A 24,445-nucleotide genomic window follows, 5' to 3' on the forward strand; every position below is an offset into this window, starting at 1 on the left:
ACCGCCAACATTAGTAGAACAAATGTGGTGTTTTTGGATGTTGAACTTGTTGTCAATCTAGACAAATTAGACACTAGACTCCATAGAAAACCTACGGCAGGGAATGCCATCCTTCATGCCAAAAGCGCACACCCAAAACACTTAGTGCAAAGCATTCCATATGATGAGTTACTGCGCATTAAACGCATCTGCATTAACGATAAAGATTTGGAAACAGCACAATTGGAATGCTTAACCAGATTCAGAGAACGAGGCTACAGTAAAACCCGTTTGATTAAAGCTCTTAACAAAAGCAATTTGAAAACAAGGGATAATCTGCTAAAGCAAAAAATAAAAGCAAGCAAATTTGATACATCAGACAGTAAATTTAGATTTATCCTGGAATACAATCAACATGAGTCATCTATACGTAAAATTATCAACAAGAACTGGTATCTGATTAAACAGGACCCAATCATAGGTGAAATAATTTCTAAAAAACCATCTATAACATATAGAAGAAACACCTCTATGAAAGATACGTTGGTGGACAATGATCCCTGTGGCGTTATAGCCAAGGGGTCATGGTTAGCTCAAAGGACCGGATTTTACAAATGCAAAACATGCAAGGCTTGTCAGTTTGGAGTAACGACCACCGAATATTCAACCCCCTTCGGTGGACCAATCAGACAGATTACAAAGGCCTTAAATTGTAAAACCGAATTTGTGATCTATGTGTTGGAATGTCCTTGTAAACTGAGATATATCGGCAGTACCATCTTGCAAGGACACAAGCGCATACTCCAACACATACGGGCCATTAAAAATCATGACCAGGCCTATCCTGTGGCTCACCATTTTCATGAGAAACATGAGGGAGATCCAAAGGATCTCAAGTATTTCCTATTGGATTCAGTCCCCAAAAACATCTATTAGTCCACCAGCATTAATACCAAATGAGTCATAAAAACATGCTCTTCAGAAATACATCTTGGAACAATCTAAGTGAAAAATTAAACCAAAATGACAAAATGAGAAATTGCCACAGCCGCAATAACCAGCCTCGGTAACAAATTCATTGGCAAATTAAACTATTATAAAGTTACCGTCAATATTATAATCATTCGACCTACTGAATTTTCCCTTCTTAAGTGTATTGTTTTTAAACCATGTTTTTTAGATTAATTTTAGGCACACAGCACTTTTTCTACCAGCACTAAATTTTTACACATTTATGGGTGATATCTATTTAATAAACACAATCAATAATCTTAAAATGAAATTAATTAGTAAGCAAAGATATTAGACATCACGTAGAATCAAGTCTCAGACTAAGGTGGAAAAATTGCCAATGCATTGGCTTAACAATATCCTATTAAAATACCAGCATTGGAAAACTGATATATGAGAATGAGTAAAGCCAAACCATCCATCTAGATCAGCCTATACTCAGTATTAACACTAATATAGTGAATGAAAAGAGCATTTTAGGCAGATCGATCGTTTAGGGATTTATCCTTCATATATAATTTTTGTGCATGCATCTATTTATTTACAATAATAATTTTTTTTTATTTTTTTATCACATAAGGCAATGTATTTAAACGTCATATACTATAGCTTTTAGTGATTTTATGGATGTATTTTAAGCAAAAAAATTGTGTTTAATTTGTATATTATTAAGTATTTAACTATTTATTTATTCATTCAATTGCAAATTTGCACACAATGACTTGCACTTTATTGTTATCCACAAAACAAAGTCTGAATCGTAGATTTAAATGATTCAAATATTGATGAGCACAAAACAAGTAATATAAGTTGATGTCTTTTACATGCTTTTAAATGTTGTTATTAACAACTTTAAGATATAAACACAATCACAATACATAAAGTTAATGTATTAAAAAGGAGGAAAAAAAAAACGAAACAGAAAAAAACAAGCTTGGTAAAAAAAAGTGTGTATCCTATAAAAAGCATTCCTATTGGCAAATGCGCGTCATGTGATCAAGTCCCCAGGGAGGGCCGAAACGCGTAATGGCTGCCGTTCCTGTTATGTAACTACGAAAATAAACTGAGCGGTATTACGAAAGGATTTTGTGGTCCGTGCTCTTTTGTATCCAGTATCCAGATGGAAGGAAATGTGGTGAAAGAGTATTAAGCGATAGAGATTATATATATATATATATATATATATATATATTCACTGAAAAAACCATAGGTTTCACACATGTTATAGTTAGCTGTACATTTCACTCGTAAAAAACCAATGAAATTCCACGTTATAGTTAGATCAGGTAACTATAACTTGCGCGCCCACAATAAACTGCTGATGACGTCACATATTACATCACTCATGACATGGTCAGTGACATCACTCTTCACATCAATGATGAAATCTGAAATGACACATTGTGGATTGAGGTCGCGCAAGTTATAGTTACCTGATCTAACTATAACGTGGAATTTCATTGGTTTTTTACCAGTGAAATGTACAGCTAACTATAACGTGTGAAACCTATGGTTTTTTCAGTGAATTTGCAAGGTTTTTTAAATGCTAATTCCTAACTATAACGTGTGTGAAACCTATGGTTTTTTCAGTGAATTTGTACGGTTTTTTAAATGCTAAGTTATGTATTTATTTTTACATTTTTGAGCGCACGGTGCGCTTCGCGCACGCGCTGTGGGCACTCGGTGCGCTTCGCGCACCAAGCGCCCACGTGGCGCATTTCGTACCGTGCACGCCTCGCCATTTTTTTACAAAATATCAATTGTTTTTTTCTCTCTTGTGGGTCCTTAGATTTATATATTAAATGTGATTGTTAATTCTTTTTTTTTTTTTTAACCGTACGCGTACGGTAAGCTTACCGTACGCGCACCCCGTGATTAAATTCATTTTTCATACTTTTTGGTCCTTCGTGAACCCCCTGACGAACGCTAGGGGGTCTGCAACTCTCTTCATTGCCCCCTTTTCAGTGTGAGAGACAGAAAATGGCGGCCTATACTTCCTGGTTTCGACCGATTCGAATGTTTACTTTGATCTAACAACCAATCAGAAACGCGCTCGCGCACGGCACCGTACGCGTACGGTAAGCTTACCGTAAGCGCACGGTAAGCGCACGGAGCGCTGCCACAGATATATATATTGATTTAAATGCTATTTTCTCAGGAACTACTGAACAGATTTACACCAGACCTACAAAAGGCACTTCCTTGACCTTATGGCTACCTCTCTGCCAAATTACAAGTAATTCTGTTCAGCCGTTCGGGCTGTAGCTGTGTCTAAAGGTCCTATGGAAAAATGCATGGGGAAAACGCGTTTTGGGACCCCCCTTTTTTCTCAGCCCCCGCTTGACGAATCACCCCGAGACTTTCAGGGTAGGAGCGGAGCGTAGCGCCCCATTAGTTTTGAAAATTTCGCGAGGATTCGTCAACCGGCGCCAAAGTTATTCAAAATAGAATGTTGCGGATTTCCTATGGTAAGGGTCCTAACTATAACTACCTACTGGCGACCGCCAGTAGGTAATATATATATATATATATATATATATATATATATATATATATATATTTATCAATCAATGTGCCCTCGAGCTGCAGGAGGTCACTCGACAGCGCCCTGTCACCTGGCTTGAAGATGCAGCCTGCCTTCGTACATCACTTTAACATAATTATTGCCAACGCGTTTCAAGGTACTTGACCCCTTCTTTTCTGGGCTGCTGCAAACAATCATTTGAGGCTCACACGGATCGTATTTCCGGTTAATTTATTCAATTACTTCAAGTCAAGCCCGAGATGGGCGCATGCTCAGTGCAGTTATAATTTCAATGCCTTATGGGACACGAAGTCCCCAATGTGAGCACAGAAGTTTCCTTTTGGTAAGTTCAAATGTTCGTTTGATAATTAAAGCTTTATATTTTCCTTTAGTAGGTGTGACTCACCCCAGCAGGCTCAATTCGCATATGGAGCGCTGTGCCAAAAAGTCTTGAGCAGTTCAAAACTACAGCCTCAGCCAGCTGGATATTCATTTTCCCAGCTTGGCGATGGTGCTCCTCCTCACGGACGGGCCGCCGTGTAAATGTTCATCAATCAAATTGCCCTCGAGCTGCAGGAGGTCACTCGACAGCGCTCTGCCACCTGGCTTGAAGATGCAGCCTGCCTTCGTAGGGCACTTTGATTGATATATTATATATACACATATACATACACACTTTATAGCGACGTTTTCACTAGCAGGGATTAAAGGTCAATTCACTTTCACAAGCAGGTATGTTTGCCATGGGGTGCCATTTTACTGTGAAGAGGCAAATCTATTCCCAAAAGCAGCACCGGTCTAGGAATACTTGTAACTTCTATACCATGCTATCTTTCTATGGAAATAATTACAGGACCTGGTACATTTTTTTCAGTTCCAGGAGAACAGTAGTAGGAACAGTAGAAACGGGGATTCCAAGCTTATGTGGAGGCTAAAGGTGGGGTCATATATACAGCAAAAAAGAAATGTGATCTTTTAAAACATTGTCTAGTGAAAGAAGAATGCCCCATATTAAAACATCTTCCTTTCATTTTTTTTTTTTTGAAGAAGAAGAAGACGACCAAGAAGATGCCTGATGAATATCAATAAGCCATTTCCCAACTGGATATAAAATAGGGAAGAGCAAGGCAAAGAGAGCTGGTCATAAAATTTGATTAAACCCACCCAGGACAAGGTATTGGGTCAGACGATAGGTATCTATTGCAAAAATCCAAGCCGCGTGGATCTAAATGGGGAAAATTGTTTCGGAAAGTTTTTAATCAAAAATGTTGTCCATCGCATTATTTTAAAGGCGTATGGCATATACCTAAAAACACAAAACATGAGGAACATTCCAGTGTGGAATGATCTGATCTGAAAGTTGAACTAGAACTTCTTGTCGGAGATGGAACTACTGAGGAAATGGAACCAGCAGAATGGTTTCCTTCTGGTTTGGTGACAAACAAACTAAAAGGTATGATCAGACTGTGTGTCGATTTGCATGATTTCAACTGATGTGTATAGGTTGACTCCCACTCTTTGCCTAGGATTGGGAAGATGTTGGCAACATTAAAGGAGGCAACTGTTCTTACTACCATGAATTTGCTACCAGCCTAGCATGGGAGCACTTTGCATGAAGAATCACAAGATTGAACTTTTTTATAACGATAAGACGGGGTTATCGGATATAGAAGAATGTCGTTGGGTTTAGTCACTGCTGCAATTTTGTTCCCACCTGCCACGCAACATTTGAAGCTGTAACAAAAGGTCCCGTATTTTCAAGAGGATATACTAGGATAAGACTGTTCCAGGTATTCTCTATTTTGGATGATCATGGCCTTCGGATTGTTACGGAAAAAAATGCAAAAAAGGAATATGGGAATTTGTGCAGTATTGATGTAAGAAAGAGGAAATAAGTTGAAAGAGGAAATAAATTGAAAACTGACTTATTCCACTAAATGACAGATGCAGAAACTAAATACTCCACAACTGAAAAAAGAAGATATACGACTTTGATGGGGCTTTATTTTAGAACATATGTTTGGGATCTGTCTTTTCTGGTCTGCAAAAATCATTTTCCTTTGGTTGATTTGTTTACTACAAAAATGGGGAATCAAAATAGCTCCACGTATAGCTGAGTGGCAATACCGCTTTTATGAATATAATTTGTATGTTCCACAAGTTTCCAAAGTACACGGTTTATGAAGCTTGCCTGCAACAGATGAGGAAGGAAGCGGTGTGTAGACGAGTTGGTTGCTGTAGTAATGGCAGTGGCAGAAGCTTTTAAATGAGGTACAGAAAGAGAGGAGTGGTACATGAAAGAGTATGTGGTGAACGGGTGGAAGTTCTCAAACACAACAGAGATCTATCTCATGGTTGACTCTTGCCGTCTCTGAGACTGATGCCAAGGGCAAAGAAGTGCAAGCCCCCGGGTGTAAGCTGGGGCTCATCTACATACCAAGCCACCTCCAATCGGCCAATGCCCTCTCTTGAAAGTGTCCCCCACACCACAGGGACAAAAATGTACTGTGTGGAGAAATGTTATAAAACCAAGGATTGAGGGATAAATTGTCTTTTTGTTGATGGAGTTTGGTAACGTGTATAATTATTAATTGTGCCCTGGTAGTTCAGATAAAGAGATTCATCACTTGCACATGAAGGTCATCCGGGCAGGAGTAGCACTAAAATAAATTTGCTGGTGGATTTTTGATGGCCAGGAATGGTGAAAATTTTGAGAGAAAACTATGCTCATGCTATTCTTGTGCATGGAGTTATAAGTTGCAAAAGACTGTAAAGTATCCCTGTAGGATGGAGGAAGATTCCAGTAAATCTTGTATGAAAATTTCACTCAATACTTTTGGTCATTAGTTTTGAGGGAAATGCCAGTGTACGCCTTTGTTTTGTTGGTCCAGTTTACAAAGACAAGTTAAAATTATCACCCATGTAAACACTTGTTTCCTAGGAGAGGTAGTCAAGATAGAGAGAGAATGTCCCAGATAAACGACTGATGGAAAATAGTGGGAGTCTGTCACAGATGAAAAGGGTGATTTCCTTATCTATTATGAATTAAACATTTCCAGACATCTGTTTATTACCCACAAAGTATGGTGGAGAGATATAATCTTGTTTTAAAACAGTTTTTACAACTTATAATGGTGGCGGTGTGAGTTGGAATGAGTATTTGAAAATAGGATTTGGGCTTAACAACACTACTGTGCGTAGTCTCGGGGGAAAAAGACAACTTCTAAAAATGTGTGATTCGAGACAGGAACCAGGTTTAGATGGTTTTGGAAGAAGGATAGTAAAGTACCTGGGGGCGTGAAGGATCAGCATAAGGATTGTGCAAAACATGATTGTGTGTTGGGTACGTTGTACAGTTCAAACTAGTCGCAGACCCATCAATGAATGCTCTCAGTTCCACGGATTATTAAAAGTGGAAAAAGTCGGAAGACATGCAGTAGTTTTGTCAAGATGGAAATGTGCGGAACAAGGCTTTCATAGTGAACTTGGAGTATTTTGTAGGGTTTTAATTTGAATGTAAATGTTAAACTGCAAAGGAAAATATGTACAATGGTGTTAAGAATAAGGGAATCCAGATTGAGAGGAAGGTCCTCTCGACATTTTAGTGCACCAATGTGGATGGATCATTATGTGTAGGTTTGTTGCAAGCTTTACTGTATGGAAAAGATGATCTATTGCCTCATGTTAGGAACTGTAAAGTGGTAGAACTATGCAAATTCAATTACACCTTTGCTCTGAGATGCCTACGGAAAACCTGTTTGTATTAGTTATTTATCATTATATAATGTACCTTAAGATGATGTTATTTAATGTATTTGTTTTTTGAAGGGTGGTGTGTGATGCTCTGGAATGTTTACTGGACAATGCTGTGGCAGTGCTCCAGCAACGACAGTTGCTGGATTTAACCGTCCTTCGCGACTAACTTTCAAGGGGTCCTGAACAAACTACTTCAAACAATGTACCTGCATAACGCAAAATAATTGGCTCTCCTGCAGAATATGATGCTACTATTTACTATGTCTAAATTAGCAGATGTTATTGAGGAGCTCTGATGGTTTGATTAAGAACTGATGTTTCGATCATTAAACAGGGATGAGATGGCAGCATTAGATATGGAATAGAATGTGGGAGAAATACCGGAAGCAATATTGCAGATCAAGGGACACCCGGCATTCCAGTAGACCTTTTTAAAATACCTTTCACTAAAATATAAGGCCACTTAGTAAACATACTCCTTGATACTAGGGGGAAGGAATTGTCATTACCATTTTTAGGTCTCGCCTACGCAGCACGCATGCGTTGCATAGGAGACCTTTAGTCGTCGTGCAGCTCTTTTTCAAAGCACATACTCATGCTTGTGGCGGCATACAGCTTGCAGGAGTGCGCAACAGCATGCCATGAGTATGTGCTTTGAAATTTAGCAGACTGCTCTCCCAAGCGCGTGCTTCTCTCCCGGCCCCTCATGTTTTGCTCGCGCTTCTTGTTTAACTTTAAGCGCAAGGCGTGCGCGCTTGTGTTTAACTTGTTTTCACTTTCCTTTCTACGTTAAACGATCTCACATGGTAGGGACTGATGGGTTCCGGTTTCTAGCTGCTTTATTATACATTCTCTGTTTACATCTACCTTCCCATCTCAGAGGGATCCAGGCCTTAAGTCCCTAGTGAGGTCACCACGGACGCAGGCTGCACCCACCGCCCCCACATCTAGAGTTGCCTCCCGTTGCCACCACAGCACTTACTGCTGAACATGATATCAGGTTCAACCCCCAGCAACAGCGATTACATGGGGGATAGGGAACAGGGGGTCTGGAGGTACGCGACACTGCTGCCCTCAAGAGATGTGGAGATGCAGAGTAACTTGTTGAGTAACTCCGCTCTGCTCGCCGGCCTACGAGTCCACAAGGAAATGTAGGGAAAATACCAAACACGTCTCCACTCTGCTTTCCCTCCTCTCCCGGGGATTTCCGGAGAGCATCAGATGTGCTAAACAATACTGTTTTGCAGTTCAGTTTGATCTACTCTGCACTCATTGTTCTGCGCTCGTCACCGATTGGTCGCTCTGCACTCTGCCGATCAACTCCGCACTCTGTTGATCTAAGGGGCGGTGCACCACAAAGTACCTTTCGCCCATGACACCCATGGATAAGAACTGTTGACTTTTAGGAGCAGATATCATAACATTATAGAATACCTGTCAGCTGAAGGTAAATCATGTAACACCTGGAATCTGTGCGGTGTGAGGAGGCCAGTATGGTGGTCGCTGTGCAGAGGGACCTGTTCGGTACGGGCAAGCTGGTCCAGGCAGCTGACCTTAAGCTGGGTACCGCTCTCTGCAGGTGCATGTCCGTAGATGCGGATGACACGGTCACCTTCCGGATCGCAGTCCAGGACTGCGGCAACTCTTTGCAGGTCAGTCACCATGGCACCGCGCGGACCCTTGGCCGGTTATTACACATTAGGGTTTCATTCATTTATTGTAGTTCAGATCCACTCTTTCTTCAAACTTATTTTCTAGATTTTAATTTGTATTCTGACAATTGTACTTCTATTTCTATAAGCGGGACTACAATTCCCAGAATGCCTAAGAAAAGCTTGTTTTGAATGAGCTGCTTGCGTGTAGATCTGAGAAACTTAACACCCACGTACTCCATTAGGCGTTAGACCACGCTGTATCCTACTGGTGCATTTATACGTCAATAGGGATGTTAAAACGCGGCTCTTCTCAGCCAGTGGATTACATTCAGTGGTTAGTATCGGCACTTGCTGAGAATTCCCGTCAGCTGTTAAGTACAGACCTAAATATACTCTTTCTGAGCTGGAAGAAATACAACTAGTTACATCGGTGGTTCTCAGCCGTCGCACTAGCATGCAGCCTGGGGGTGTTTCCTTTATTATAAGAGGGCCCAAGACCTGCTGGCTGCGCCCCTGGTCTGTTCTGTCTCTCTCCGTCTGCCCTGCACACTGGACCTGTATTGGGACCACAGGTACTTTTACTTGCACTTGAAGGTCAGAGTGACTATTGTGTGCGTACCTGCTCCAAGTTCAGCTCCCCCTCCCATAAAAGCATCCATCTTTACAGGTAAAGGCTGATCCTATCTCTGTATCCATCATGTAATGTAGACCTGGTTTAACAGTTACCTACATCTCTAACTTTATTTAATGACTTGCTTCATCAACAGCAAGTCACAGTAATATCATGTGACTTTTGTTACAGGGTAGGGCGCACATATAATAATCAGTTACCTCTTGATACTCTCCCGGAGTCATCACGTCGAACCAGCAGCCCCATATGCTGCCCAAGCGTGACTCCCAAAGAAGCCCTCCAGGGCATCACCAGAATGACAACCCCCCTCCCAGTGGTCTTGTTTGTGTTATACGTGTATAATTCTTAACCCCGTCAACTCCTCTTGACTAATTCCACCATACATTGTGGGGGGCGTTCTTTGTGCAGCGGTAGCTGGTGGTTAATGTGTAATATTACTAGTGAATATTGTCTATTGAAACTGCTGTAGGGTTGCCATCCTCTCGCTCTTAAAATGGCTAGCCAAATATTGCTCTAGCAATTGCCCAAGACTTCTCTATGAAGCATTTAGATAGAGATGATAGAAATGGGGGTGAGGTGGCCATTATACATCGCTATGCTTTTATCTTGCTCTGTCTCTAAATGTAACAATGTTAATAATATTGAAGGTGTGTCCTTCAATATTATTTTAGCACCTACTTTCGCAGTATCATGCATGCTTATTTATTGCCCGCATGAAGCCACATCTTTACACTTTTTGACTAACACTTTAGGTCAACTATCTCCACAGCATACTAACTTTGTTTTATTAGAAGATTTTAACCTTCACTTGGATGACCTTAACAACAAATCTGCACAGCAATTTGTGAGCTCCTTGGAGGGTTTTAACCTTGACAGCTTCTTAAGGTGCCTACTCTCAAAGCTGGTCACACTCTTGACCTTATTTTAGCTAACCCTTTGTTAGTCAAGGTAAAACCAGTTTTGAAACTTGTTTGGTTTGACCACGTTTTGATCCCTTTTAAAGTTGTAACCCCGACTCCCCGTGACCCGCAAGGTCTGACAAAGAAAATGTCTAGTCCTTGGTACAAGGTTAATGATTTTCTTCTGACGGATGCGCATCAGTCCTTTAGCTGTGATAGGACTGGCGATTTAGAACAGGACACAGAGCGTTTTAATGGCTTGGTCACAAAGCTTTTGAAATCCTACTCCCTTATTTCGTACAGTGTAGACTGTCAACCCTTGCTTCTAATTTGATGGCACTTATCTTTCTTAGTTCCCCGCTTCTGATTAGGTTACTGTGAAGCTCTTCCAGGTATTGGATGTCACAAATGACAAGTACACCTTACTCCAAGCAAGGTGCGTTAATTTTCAGGAAAAAAACTCCAGCCACAGCAAGTGCAACAACACAGCTTCAGCCCTCCCTCTCAATTCCAACTCCCAATCTTTAAACACAAACATTCTTAAACAGAATGGGGAAGAGAGGAATATACCAACTAATAAGGCAATCTCACCCCCCTTCTCTAACACGAACAACATTATAAACAAGCATTGGCATAGCCAATAGGTCTCGCTTCTGGGACCTCATAAGTATTTAGTTATGCAACACAATATCCTTGGTGCAACAACATCAACTGTTGCATGGCTAAACACTTATAAGGTCCCAAAGGCGAGACCTATTGGCTATGCCAATGCTTGTTCATATTTTCCAGTCAGTCAACGGCTGCCACAAAACAATGGTAAACGTGTGATCCATGTTTGAAATGTATGCTTAAACAAACAGGTCAAGCGTAGACAACGGGAACAGATAGTTCTATACTTATTTACCTAAAGCGTAGATATATACCAGTCTCTATAAATCAATACAATAATGTAGAAAAGTGAAAATATTGTTTTTGTTTTAATGGGACAACCTTAACTATCCTGCCGCCATCCGAACATAACGACCAGTAACTGTTTACTGGAGCGCATTAACTCAGCGTCCCTCGAGTATGCTTGTTTTAAAGTGGTAAAGCTCTGTGGTTTCTGTGCTTGTTTTACATCAACAGCCCCCCTGGCTCTGTTGTGATCAAAGAATGTTTGGAGTGCAAAGCACTTAGTAATCTTATTTATACGATATTATCGGTGATGGATAATATACAGATGTACATCTTGCTGCAGAGATATTTTTATGTAATCTATTAAATTATCCTTGTCTTTATTTATGCAGAACAGTCATTAGGACTGCGAAACCCACATCTTTACCATCAGTCGTGCACTAGACTAAGCACTTTATCCTTACAGGGCACAGCGTTTTATATACCATCACAGTAGTTCAAATATCTATGGTTTATTCACACAGGCTTTTATTTTTTTAATCTTGTGGCAGTTAAGTGTAATTAAATGCTTTATTCAGCCGTAGAAACTTTAGGCTAAAACTGTGGAATTGTTTACATTTTTTGCTGATTGATTCACGACCATCATGATTCTGTAAATAGTCATTGGCACTTTACACTGGCAATCATATTGAGGTTCCTATGCTTTTAGCACCCCTTCATCAAGAAACAATTATAAGTGTGTGTATACAGACACTTGTACTTTAAATTGGTGATTATACTGAGGCTTATCTGTTTTGGCATATTTTAATTAGGAAACATGTCTCTGAGTTGTACATTCTTTTTAAATTATTTTGTTTTCACTCTAATGGACTGGATTGTCTAAATAACGTCATTCTATCTATAAGCTTATACTATGAAAGATTTTTTTTTTTTTTTTTTTTTTTTTTTTTTAAAGCTGCACGGCAGGAGCCTGCAATGTAAGGAGGACACTGACCACCAGAAACAGGAAGACGAGGCGAGGAGGAGGGCGCTGATCAATAGCAAGCACATGGGAGCCCGCCAGTTGTAAGTAATGTGGGGGTGAGACCCACAAGGGAACCAGCAATGGGTGGGCTCTAAGCTTCTTTTAAGATTTCTTATTTGTTAATACAAGAGATTTTTTTATTTTTAAATACAAGAGATTTCACAAGCTATGCGAAGGGGAACCCTAAAGAAGATTTTTAAAAGACAGCTGAGAAAAGACATTTTATTGAGCTACATCTCTTGCATGAATACCGCTCGACCAGTAATAAACACCGTCAGCAAATGGCCTGATGCATCAATGTACAATAGTGAACTTAGCTAACAGATCTCTTCTGCAATTACAGCGGTCATGGTTAAAGTGGCAATGTTCTTTTACACAGTGGATGAAAAAAAAAACTATGGTGGATTAACTGACTATGGGAAGAATACGTACAATATACGCTTTCACCTGCAACTACAAAACAAATCTACCACACACCTCCACCCCCAGGAAGCAAAAAGAAGGGGGACCCAAACTGCCTGCAAAAACAACACAAAAATGTCACTGCAGGTAAAGTTATATCTTCTACTGGACAAAGAATAATAGTCTCTTTATTGAGTCTCTAAGCGCCGATTCTTTCCAATGCGGCTGCATCTCCGGGTCAAGTTGAAAAATGTTTAAATCAGGACATGCCAAACATAGGACTTTTAAGCAATAATTTCTGGGCTGCAATAGGTAAAGAAAAAAACAATACCTGCAGAATAATAAGCTGAGAGCAGGAACAGCTTGGGAAAAAAAAAAACTTGAGCAGGCTAAATGACAAACTAGTTAGGACTAAACACAAGAGAAACAAAGAATAAACAAGCATTGGCAAAGACAACAGGTTTTGCCTATGCAAGATCAATTAGCTTTGTACAATTGTATTTTTAGATGTTGCACAGCTGTGCAAGCTGCTGAGTTACATAGCTTGAATTTATAGTTTAAAAAAAAGTGATGACGTGGTAAGACAGCATCACTGCACTTTTTTTTCACTTTAAACTATGCACATAGAAACAAGTTAAAATTATTATTGTCCCTATACTGAATATACAATGTATTCTTTAACAAATGCCCATTGCAGTTACCAATGTGTCAAAGTGTAGCAAGCTGGAACACTGAGCATCGATAGGCTGTGATGTTACAACCAGAGCAGCTAACTTTAGAGCTGGAGAACCAGGTTCGAGTCCCAGCAATGGCTCAACATCCTGTGATTCTGGGCAAATCATTTAATCTATCTGTGCCTGTAAAAATTAATGTGTCCTCGAGAATGCAACTGATGCTAATTAAGCACTCCAAGCCCCTCCAATTGACATTGCACTATATAAAACAAGCTATGATAGAGGTAGGAGGGAAGCCACTAGTGACGGGGTGGAGAATGGGCATGAAGTGACAGCAGCAATGTGGTGGGAGTGACAGGCCAGCAACGAACGGGGAAAGCGCATGCAGCAAAGGAAGCGAGGTGGTGGTAGGGACAGGCAAGCAATGAACAGAATGCAGACTCTGAAAAGTAAATAAATAAAGTATGTTACAAGTGCATTGCCAATGGAAGCAGAGTGGTCGCAGGACGCAGTACTTGGTTCAATCTCCACAGCAAGGACGAAAACGTGGAGCCAAGCAGCAAGCTGGAAGCAGACACGGACCAACAGGAAGAAAGAAAAAGAGAGTGACGAGGGTTTCAACCAATGGTAAGCAATGGCCGGGCTCCAAGACCCTTTTAAGATTTTTAGGTCGAGCCTAGAGCAGCGCATGCGCTGCTTGCTCGACTTTTAGTAAGGGGGTTTTCAAAGTGCTACCACTGGCCTCAAGCTTGTGTGCACATGTGCGTGCACGCGTGCAGTCGCCATGTGGGTTTCTTTCAAGGCTCATTAAGCCTTGCGTGCCTCTCTCCGTGCTTCAATTCCCTCCCCCTCCCCAACAACAGATCGCGTCACTCTGCTGGCCTCCACTCCCCCCACCCCACCTCTCTATACTGCAGCAGGCCGTTTCAAATTTTATTTTGCCCGCATCCATTACTTCCCATACACAAGTTGGCTCCTTCCCTGACACTTGCTGCATAGCCGCTCCCTTGCAGTCTCACATTCATGCGCTGTTGAATTTCAACTAGTCTCAGTCAGCATGTGTAAAGTCATGAGAAGAATTGGGAGTTGCACTTTATGCAAAAACGCACACGCACGCACCACTTGCATGCTTGTTTTCTCTTTCTCTCCTGGTCTCTCACTTACTGCCCCTATATCTCTCTCTATTCATTTCTCTCCCTCCCTTTTTCTCTCTTTCCCGGTCTCTCTCGCTCTCTTGCTTTTCTGGAGTGTTTTTTAAATATATAGCGCAAACTCTACTGAAAGATATTGGAGCACTTTACATGAGCGCCCAATTACATTACACAAGATCACACACCTTCATGTTTCTCGCTCTCTCTCTCCTCCCCCCTTGTTGACTCTTACTCTCTCTCACACACACGCACACTCTTTCTCCTTCACACTGTATGGGCTCTTTCCCAACACCCCACCCCCACACCTTTACCCCCCACCCTCACCTGACTTAACTCACTCCCCATTTGATCTTCTTCCTCGTACTCATACACTCTCATTCAGGAGTCTCACCTTCCCTACTTTCTACACCGCGGAGCTTTCTGTGTTAGTCCAGCCGTTTCTTTCTGTCGTCTTCATTTAATGTCTCCTGCACAGAACAGCTTTCCTCTCTCGGACATTGGTTTTCTGCTTTTCTTAACCTTACTGCTAAGAACTGTCAGATGGTTGGGGAGAGGGGGCGCAAGGCATGCTTTTTAGGTCTCGCCTGAGCCAGCGCATACGCTGCTCTGGCAAGACATTTAGTAGCTGCTTTAAAAGTGCTACCTTGCCGGCCACCAGCTTGCTATTACGTGCACAAGCCGCGCGACGTGCACAGCTGCCATCTGGCTTTCAGCGCGCGCGTGAATCCCCTCCCCTACCCCCTCCCTTCTCACACTCCCTCCTCGTCAGCTTTATTTTCCTTTCACTTTCGGACCGCGCGGGCGTGTCACTTTCACGGCCGCGCGGCTATCAGCTTAATTTTTTTAATATATATATATTTTTTTTACTTTCAGCGCGAAGCGCGCGCTGGTTCTTTTTTGCTCCCCCAGGTTGGTCTCACATCCACCCCCTCACCCTTCCCTGTGTTGCTTCAGCACTCACCGCCCCCCCGCTGCTTCCATGTTACCCCGTTTGGCTCACTTTCATGGCTGCGCGGCGTTACTTTTACGGCCGCGCAGACAAAGCTTGTTATTTCTGAAGTGTGTTTTCCCCATGCAACTGTGTTTCCAGTCAAAAGCATTTGCTGCTGTCAAACCTTCGCCAACCTGGCGAGGTGAGCCTGTGGGGTTGATTAGACATGCAGAGACAACTCTTTAGTGCAGTGATTGCTCTGCGACATGCTTTCGGCTCTGACACTGTTGTCATTCATCAATGCGGTACCCAAGTGTAACTGAACCCCCATCAGGTATGGTTGTTAAAGCATCCGCCACTTTCAGCACTGGTTGTGTTTCTTTTTTTTTGTAAAGCCTGTCTAATTAAGATGAAGCAAAATAGTTTTGAGCGTGCTTTGCTTGTGTTTGCATTTGACACACCTAGGACATGTTAAGGTAGTGTAAGCAAGGGACCAGTGGACACCCAATCAGAGAGGATGAGGATATAATTAACCTAGTTACGTTCAATCTACATGGTGATTTCGTCCTTGTGAGCTGCCATCACAGTCTTTTGTCTCTTGTAAAAGAGAAGGTCGATGCGCTCACTTGCCTTTCACGCTGGACGACACAGATAATACATTTTAGGGTGCCACATATGGTTCATTGGGGAAAAGTAGCTCTAGCCTTTCCACGGTGTTTTTTACTTGATGGATTGTCTATCCCTTTATCCGCAAGTAGTCCAGATATGACACTGTATGGGGGTCGAATTAGTGGGTGGTAGTACTAGTAGTGGTGGTGGTGATGATGATGATGGCACCCAACTTCACCTTTGTGACACAGATGTTCAGCAGCAAGATATCTGAATATTCCACGTGTGCAATCTCGGGGTATTTTAATAAAGACACTCAATAAATACCTGAGGCATGCTATGATATTCTCTGGGGTGCTACGGAAGGGGAGCATATAGTTTGCTTAGTCAATTTATGTTCTGTTTTGCCAGCATTTTTAGCTTTCTTAGTAGTTTCGAAGAATAGTGAAACAAACGGTATGGAAAATGAAGTACCTGTTGCTGGCTACTGATGGGTATTTGTTGTAGCTGTTGAGCGTCCATTCATCTGTAAGGTACTGAGGGTTTTATTCCGATACATTCCTTTAGCTCTCATATATACTGCCTGCCTTTCCATCTTTACCAAAGGTATTTATCCAGGTATCACATTGAAAACATATGGTACTTCAAAAACCCATCAGTTCAATACAGAATATTTATTAATCGCGTGCCAGTTCTTAGTAAAGTAAAATTCTGAAGTTTGGGTGTGGGAAAATGAAAGATCGTTTTACAGCAAACCTCTAAAAGTGAATGCTCACAAATGATTTAGCTTTACTGGTGAAAGGTCTGTCATCTTTTTATTGTTTTGATATCCAGTCTGTGAGACAAAATAATCTGTATAGCGCAGGGTAAGTGCCTTTTCATGTGGACGCATTCAGTGCCACCACTAAGTGAACTTCAGTAAGTGCAAAACGCCGTGATGTCTGAACAAAAACTTGTCAACACATTTGAGTAATAAAGTCATTTTTACATTCTTGCTGCTTCTGTCCTCCTATGTGTTTGTGTTTTTTTTGTTTGGTTGCTGATTGACCTTAATCCATTAATATACATAATAATGATGAGCACTGTTTCATGCAAATAATCCTGTGGTTGGAAGGCAGTCTAATTTGAGTCGCTTTTGGGTCGAGCCACGCCACTTTCTCGGACCAAGGGGTTATTTTGTGCTGATCCTCTGGCCTACATAGGATCAGCACAAAATACCCCCTGGATGCTGCCTAGTGTAACAGCCCACCCTATACCATAGATGTCCTTATTTGTGGGAATGTATTAACATCTTCAAAACAAGCATTGGCATAGCCAATAGGTCTCGCCTTTGGGACCTTATAAGTGTTTAACCATGCAACAGTTAATGTTGTTGCACCAAGGATATTGTGCTGCATAACTAAATACTTATAAGGTCCCAAAAGCGAGACCTATTGGCTATACCAATGCTTGTTCCCATTGAGAGCAGAAACTCTGTGCTGACATTGTGTATGCAACCCATATTATTTCTAAAGTCATCATCAGCCGTAATCTAACAAATGCCAAAGTAAAATATACTCCTCCCCTTGTGTGTTCTGTTCACAGCAATCTCCGTTGTGTTGATGGAAATATTTAAATAATGGATAGGGTAGAACGATCTAGCTCCCCCCCCATCCCCCCCCCCCCCCCCCAAGAACATTTCTAGACTGAGACCACCTATTATCTCCTTTGCTAAGTGTACCTTCCTCGTGTTGGGAGTGACAAATGAGTGAAAATGCCTGTTGTTTGAGCTGTCTTGGCTGGACCAAACCGACTGGACCTTTCGCTCTTACCAGAACTGATCCTGTAGTCTCAATAGGAGAGGTTGGACTGTCCGTTAAATGTCAGTCAAGGAAAGGACATGACAGTTGTTCTTCCTCACATTTAGCCAGTTTCTTCTTCATAAGTCCCAGCAGCATAAGCAAAAGCTCCTTCTGTGCTTCTAGGGGCTTCAAAAGCCAGTGTGTGCGTGTAGTTCATATAGCGCTTCCACTCACACACATCTATGCAATTTGCATTAATCCCACGTTATTCTTCACATAGTTTTGCAGTTATCCTTGCAATTCATGCCTCAGTTGCCTTCATTGACTCCAGTGACTGCACTGGTTCCTGTACATCTAAAGCCTCGTTGCTAACATCCCTCCTCAGCCCAGAAATAACTGTGGCCCAGATGTATTTGGTGTCCCAAAGCCGCGGCAATATTCTGAGATGTGATCCTGTGACTACAAGAGAAGAAATGCCATACGCCGGAAATCTAGAGTCCAGTTTGCTGCCATATTCTGCTTCGCCAATCCAGATGCACACGTTTGGCACTTGGATAACTTTGTGTTATTTGAGCCATGCGTGCTCTGAAGGTGCATGGCTAAACACTTATAAGGTCCCAAAGGCGAGACCTATTGGCTATGCTAATGCTTGTTTTGTTGCTGCTACAAAAGATTTTGCAAGCTCTGTGTAGGCAAAAGCAAAAAATAACACCTGGTGTAAAGCAATTTGTGCACAATTTCTTTGCAGTGGCTATTAACTACACTATGCGTGACTGAGAGCTATCACTGTAAAGGATGGGGCAGTGGATGCAAAATATACGTAACGTAGCAGTCACTGTAAAATGCTACTAATGAGCAAGCCCCCCATAAAAAGCAATGAGGTAACCATGCCAAAAGATTGTTCCTGAGCGTCATCAGCTATCAGAAACCGTGTTATTTTCTGATGGATGAGATACTGCAACAACTGACGAGGCAATATCAGACAAGTGAACATCCAGTAATGACCCCTTCCTCAACCGACCCCAAAAAGTTAATGAGCCTCTGTGCAGCGCACTTAACATTGGATCGCTAACATATGGTTCTGAGTATTAAGCCTGCACTTCGAAACCCAGAAGTACCTGGTGTGAGCAGAGGTTCCAGAACCTTGAAACAGGTTTACCAGGACCTCCAAAAAAATGGTCAAGAGTTGAAATCAAAGAGTAGAATACACATCCAGCACCAGTAATTAGTCACCCATGCGTTGCTCATGGGGAGGAAGCCATATGCTTCAAAGTATATGGCGAAATGTTCCACCAAACTCCTTCAAACAGATCAGGTGGAGAGGAGGGAAATTCTCAAGTCCGTGCTCCCGACTGACTCAGTTACATCACAAAATGATTGTTTGAAACAGGAAACACCAGCCATGGATTCTGAAAACGGAAGGTGTGTGTTAAATATCAATAACTTTAGCACCAGGAGACTGGGGATGTAAGACTTAACGATGCACGCACCTCTAACCAAAACGGCCAACAAAATGATTACAAGCACGCAGCGCGCGCTGCATTAAATGGGTACTTGATGGAATGGTGCCTTCTGGAATAGAAGGGGAGGTTTGGACAACTCAATTTCTTGTAGCTATTTCTTGTGCCACCCATGTTGTTACCAGTCTGCACAGATCTATATACAGTTACGTCCAAGTAATTGCTCCATCTATGTGACATTTACAGTGCAGCATGACATATTGCCTTTTAACCAATTTTCATAAAAAAATATTGTCGACTTTAAACTAAAAATAAATATCCGCACCTGAAATCTCTCAAAAACACATGTTCTGATGTTACCATTTAAATTGGTTGCTCTAGCCCTACCACGGCAGCACAGACATCCAAAATGTACACAAAGGGAGGGGTTGAAGAGAAGTGTTGAATTTCAGCCTAAAGCATTTTTTCTATCTGCGAAATTGCATGTGGCGAGATGTGCCAAGCTCAGATTGCAGCTCTCCCAAGCACAGTTGATAAACACCTTTTGTCTTTCACAATACATTTCACGGAAAAAAACATTTCCAGAAGAGGCGTGAAACCATAACAGGTCTGCGCAAACCACAAGTACAAGCATCAACTGTAACCGACTGCTTTACCGTGTCACTTTCATTCCACTATTCAAGATGACAGAGCTAGGGGTTTTAAAGTGCAGTAAAATACAGATCCGAGTACCAAAATATAAGTGGATCACAGCTTAGAATGCGCATGCCTACAACAGTACCAAAATACAACACTGTAGTTCAATACGACCTATTCAGTTTTAAACAAAACCTGTGTAATGGGGGGGGGGGGGTGTTCACCCCACTGGAGCATCCTGGCATAATATAACAGCTGTTCGTTGTTATCCAATTCAATGGTACCCATTTTACTCTAAGGTGAGAGGACACGCCAGGATTCAGTCCGTACCCCCAGGGTAAAACGCTGATTACGGATGCGGATGCATTTAGTCGATTCAGCAGCTAGGTCCAGCGAAAGTGCAACCGCGTTAAAGAAAAAGAAAAAAGGTACATGGGGAACAAATGCCAACTTCTAAGAAGTGCAGCAAGAGTCTTTTCAAACTGCCCAGTCAACCAAGCTATAAACCTTACATTGAGAAACAGACAGCAGCCCCCTGACTTTCTTCGCAAAAGGAAAAGGCGGTCTCAGTCCAACATTGTTAACAGATCGAAGTAAACAGATTTTCACATCGAGGGAGAAGTTCCCTGCACTAATATCACTGCTCCTCACTGATGAGACGACCTACCGTGCAGACAGTGTGGCAGCCAGAAGAAACTCAGCCCACTGCAGCAATCCCAGCATTATTCGCTGCGCTTCCCACGTTAAGTACTCGATCGGCATTCATATTATAGGCATCACCATATTGTGGACAAACTGATCTGTAATAAACAGTTTAAGGGACTTAGCTGTTTCATGGGCAAGGAATGCATCAGCTGAGCAGCCGATCTAATTTGTAAAGCACTGCACGGGGACCCAGAGGGTTGCAGTGCAATAAATAAACACAGCGGACAAGTGTGACTCTACCATCGAACCACGTCCAGCTGTAATATGATGTCATTCGGGCATCACACAGAATACTTGAAGGAATATAAACACTAGCAGCCTTTAAGATATATATAGATAGCTCAAACGCCCACATAATCTGTACATTATGAGAATTTCGCAGGGACCCTCCTCAGCAAAAACAACTGCAGTTTCACAGCCCATAAAATACACTATTTGAAACGCTGCAGTGAACTGATGAACCCAATCTGCAAATGCTGGTGAATATAATTGGTGCAATCTAGGTGACATGATACACCGCCAAATGCTGACACATTTTCGAGAAACACTTTCACAAACCCAAACGTTCATTGGAAGGTGAAGACACCAACTCCTGCTCCACTTGTCCAACAATGAGCTAGTGATGGACGTTGCCTACCCTCTCAATAAGAAAGAAACATATCGAATCAGAAATGCACTTAACATATTTGGACAAACATAAATATAATCGGGGTCCTAATAATGGAACTCTTACACAACAACGTGATTATTTTAGTAGGAATGCACAACATTAAAATACACATTTTAATAATGAAGAAAACAAAAGATTCTGTGACAAAGCCACTGCAGTCGCACAAAGTGTTTCCGTGCACCGGGAATAAATGCCTGCACCCACTGACAGAAATATTAAGCACAAAAGCCATTTCCCAAGTACAAGGGTGCAAACAAAGGCATCTGCAGCCGCTGGCACAAAGACTCACCAGGTGTGACGACGGGTGGCACCGTGGGGCGGGGGTGTTCCTGCTTGTCCAAGTGGGTGTGACGAGGCTGCTCCTGTGTCCCCGAGTTTGGAAGGGTGTGGGTGGCCAGAAGGGGGGTTGGGCTGCTGCTGGAGCCCGTCCAGCGGTAGGGTGTGTTTATATGTGTGGGGGCTGTAGGGTTACAGCTCCAAGCATCTCCTCAACACAGCTGTGGTACCGGGGGCCCTCAGCCCCTCTCTCTCCGATGCTTCAGGCCGGCGAGCCGGGCCTTGCTCCCCTCAAGTGCCTCCCCCCCCGTGCTGGAGCCGAAACCTGAGAGACCCTGGTAGCAATTCCAGAAGGTTCCCGTAGAGAAGGAGGCGAATTAACGTTGCCGGTGGGGAGGTGCTCAATGGCCGGCAGGATGACCCGTGGTGCCAGTGCTGCTCCCCCCGTACCCGAGCGCGCTGATCACCGCCCCCTGCGCTCAACTTGTGCCTACAAACTTCGCCTCCTCCGCCGCCCCCGCCTCCTCGGCCTCCGCCTCCCTCCGCTTGGGATGAGGTCACACCAGCGACTGGTTCCCATTAGAGGAAGGACCCTAGCTCGGCGTGCGAAGCACGTGACGTGCGTCTCACCGCCTACGCGCCTGCGTTCTACCTTGTGATTCGGGAAGAGCGGGAAGTGGAGGCCGGTGCTGGCCGCGTGCTGGAGAAGATCGCTTGGCACCCGTGGATCCGCGCGCTCACACCTATCCACATTCTTGTACCTTCATTGTCCTTTTCCGCGCGCCCGCACTATGGAGAGGGAGAGGTTGTGACCTTACGGCCAGAGCTGCCGACTTTGGAGCTGGGGAACCAAGTGCGAGCCTCGGTGTCCGTAGGCTCAGCTTCGTGTGATTCTAGGCAAATCACTTAATCTCACCATGCCTACCAAAATATGAATGTGGCCTTGTGTAACATAACTGGTGTTCATGTAAAGTGCTCCAATACCCTCAGGTCCTGTTCCCAGCTATATAAATCTGCAAAAACATCCTACTTGGGAGTTCTCCATCTTCGGCTGGTCAGACTGCACTGTGATTGGCTGTTGAGCATCAAGCAACCTTAAATGGATTACCCTGATGTTATGTTGTGTGTCATACTTGCCACCATTTTCAAATCAGGCAGAGAGAGACTTTAAAAATAATGTCTGGGGACTTCATTTTCCCCATGACGTACTGTAAAGCAAATGTCATTTTAGGCGATGGACAACTATAATAAAGCAATTTTTACCTTAAGAAATTTGGAGCCTCCCGCCTGGTTTAGGTTTCTCAGCCCTATGGTGTGTGGAGTTGCTGGCTCAGTTCTCCCGGTGGGCTTGGTATGCCAGCTCTATGGCCCTCTTTTGGAGGAGTTGAAGTACCACCATACATCGTCACTACAACAGGAGCCGCCCATCTGTGGATCCAAGTTTCTACCTTGCTTTTCACAACTTGTTATGTTGTTATTATAACTGTTGGTGGTATGCACCAAACAGTCATATGTTTACCTTTGAGATGTGTGTGTGTGAGCGTCAGGGCCGGCTTTAGTGCTGGTGGCGCCCTGTGCGACAATGTTTGTTGGCGCCCCCCCAATGACCACCACCACGGATTCTCTCACTAGCACCCTTTAACAGTGACCAAGTCACCATAACCACACTCTATCAGATGCATTGAATTAGTTATATAGCGCCACTCATACTAGTGTAGGGTGTCCGAGCACTTTGCATCACACACACATTACACCGAGACAATCAATCAAACGTGTGTAAATCAGTGTATAGGAAATGTTACATAAGCCAAAGGACTGAAATTGTAGGAGTCACGTCATCCATACTGGTAGGCAGTATAGTTTAAGAGTGCTTGGTGTGGCGAAGCACAAACGCAGAGTCGAAAAAGAAACAGCATAGTTGGGAGTTTTCTTTAATAATAGCCAAATTAACCCTTTTTGCCACATTAATCAATGTTCTAATAATGTATACTTTGCAGTGTGTATGCAGTTCTAGGATGAAAGTTGATAGCTCACTATTCTATATTAGGACTTTACGTTATAAATTGCAAGTAACAAAAGGATGTCTCTTTTGAAAGCAGTAATCTGCTGATCTGTTTACATCATACGCACTCTGTAATCTACTTGGTACACGTTCTTTGCAGCAGGCATATTAACCCTCTGCACTAACTTCACCTAAAAGTCAAAACCTCAATTTTACAAAATGCTGATCTCTCTCCAGGAAGATAATTAATCACAGGAGTTTTCTTGACATGTATGTGAGGCCTGGTAACTGCCGGCGGAAAGAAACGCTGCAGCAGGTGCTTCAAACGCTTAATAAACTTTCAAACACGGCGCCCCCAGGAAGCCAGCACCCGGTGCGGTGGCACCGGTCGCACCGCCCTAAAGCCGGCCCTGGTGAGCGTGCTTGGAATGCCACTTGGTAAGTGGCACTCGAGTTCTCCAGTCAGTTGCTGTTGTACCTGGAGACTGATGGATGTATATCCTGGCGCTCACCTGTTACTTGTACTATATTTATCTTCAATAAATAATATAACTATCCTCCTGGCGATCTTCCTTCACTTCAATTGGCGACGCTTTGGGATTCGGAACCATAATTTACTTGGAGGAATATATATATTTTTTTTTTTGCCATTTTTTTTTAACAACTACGTGACGACAAGCAAGGTGCAGAAAAGACATTGCAAGAAATTTACGTCGGGAAGATAGACGGTACAAAGGAGTACGTGTGTAAGTTCGGACTTACTTGTGGATGTGGA

General features: G+C 42.7%; 1 protein-coding gene across 5 annotated transcripts in view; it reads right to left on the reverse strand.

The window, feature by feature from the left end:
* The window catches only part of SIPA1L1 (signal induced proliferation associated 1 like 1), an 820,039-nt gene extending 797,844 nt beyond the window's left edge, over positions 1-22,195 (reverse strand). For all 5 annotated transcript variants that reach the window (XM_085627288.1, XM_085627286.1, XM_085627287.1 and 2 more), the window contains exon 1: positions 21,682-22,195. The gene's annotated coding sequence lies outside the window, so the exon portion shown is untranslated. The remainder of the gene's footprint in view (positions 1-21,681) is intronic.
* Between the last annotated feature and the right edge of the window lie 2,250 nt (positions 22,196-24,445).

This window comes from Triturus cristatus, chromosome 9 (assembly GCF_964204655.1).
Source record: "Triturus cristatus chromosome 9, aTriCri1.1, whole genome shotgun sequence".
In the NCBI taxonomy this organism is placed as follows: Eukaryota; Metazoa; Chordata; class Amphibia; order Caudata; family Salamandridae; genus Triturus; species Triturus cristatus.